Below are 1105 nucleotides of genomic sequence, written 5' to 3' on the forward strand. Positions count from 1 at the left end.
AGAAGGATAATATCGAGGTTCGGCTCGGAAATCTATTGGGGTATTAGTCAAAGGGGGAGTGGCTTCATGAGTGGTTGATCCGAGAAATGGTTATGGTTTGCTGCGTGTCTCATGTATCTTGGCAGTATATGAAAGTGTTGGAATAAGACTTTAGCTAAATAAGAGATTTTCGATCGGTATCTGGTTGTTGTGGGTGACTACTGTGAATAAAAGTTATCGTTTCGAGTGCTTGGATTATGTGGTATATCATATGATTTCACTGAGGTTGCAAGTATGGGTTATTACAGCTGGTTCGGGATTATTCAAAGTATAGGTGTGAGGTTTTGATCGTATTGATGGTTTCAGAAGTGAAAAGGTAGTTCTATGAATTATGGACTAGACTGGATTGGGTAATTTCAGCTATGTTGTGTTGTCGGACCTATAAGAGATAGGGTGACGTGGGATCACCCCGGGTATATGCTTGGTAAGGTATTTCAGCTGTTGGTTGGCTTCTAGGACAACTCTGGGTACGCTCGAGGACGAGCGTTAGTTTAAGTTGGGGAGGATGTGACGACCCGACCCGTCGTCTCATGAGTTACCGCTCCGTTTCCCCCATTTTTACGCTTCTTCATGTTTCATTATCAGTATTTGGTGTCTTAGAGTTGATTTGGATTGGTTTTGGTAGGAAATGAGACACTTAGTCTCTTTTAAGAAGGCTTAAGTTGGAAAAGTCAACCGGATGTTGACTTATGAGTTAGAGGGCTCGGATGTGATTTCTGGTGATTCGGTTAGCTTCGGGAGCTGATTTGTGACTTAGGAGTGTGATCGGAATTGATTTTGGAGGTCCGGTGTAGAATTAGGCTTGAATCGGCGAAGTTAGTATTTTGGCGAATTCCGGTTGATGGGTGAGATTTTGATCCGAGGGTCGGAATGAAATCCCGAGAATTTCTGTAGCTTCGTTAGGTGATTTTGGATATGTGTGCAAAATTTCAGGTCATTCGGACGTCGTTTGGTCGGGTTTTTGATCGGAAGCGCATTTCGGAAGTTTTGAGAAACTTAGGCTTGAATTCGATGAGTTTTGAGTAATTTGATGTTGTTTGAGGTGTTGTGATGATTGGAGCAAGTT

The sequence above is a fragment of the Nicotiana attenuata genome, unplaced genomic scaffold, assembly GCF_001879085.1.
Source record: "Nicotiana attenuata strain UT unplaced genomic scaffold, NIATTr2, whole genome shotgun sequence".
Taxonomy (NCBI): Eukaryota; Viridiplantae; Streptophyta; class Magnoliopsida; order Solanales; family Solanaceae; genus Nicotiana; species Nicotiana attenuata.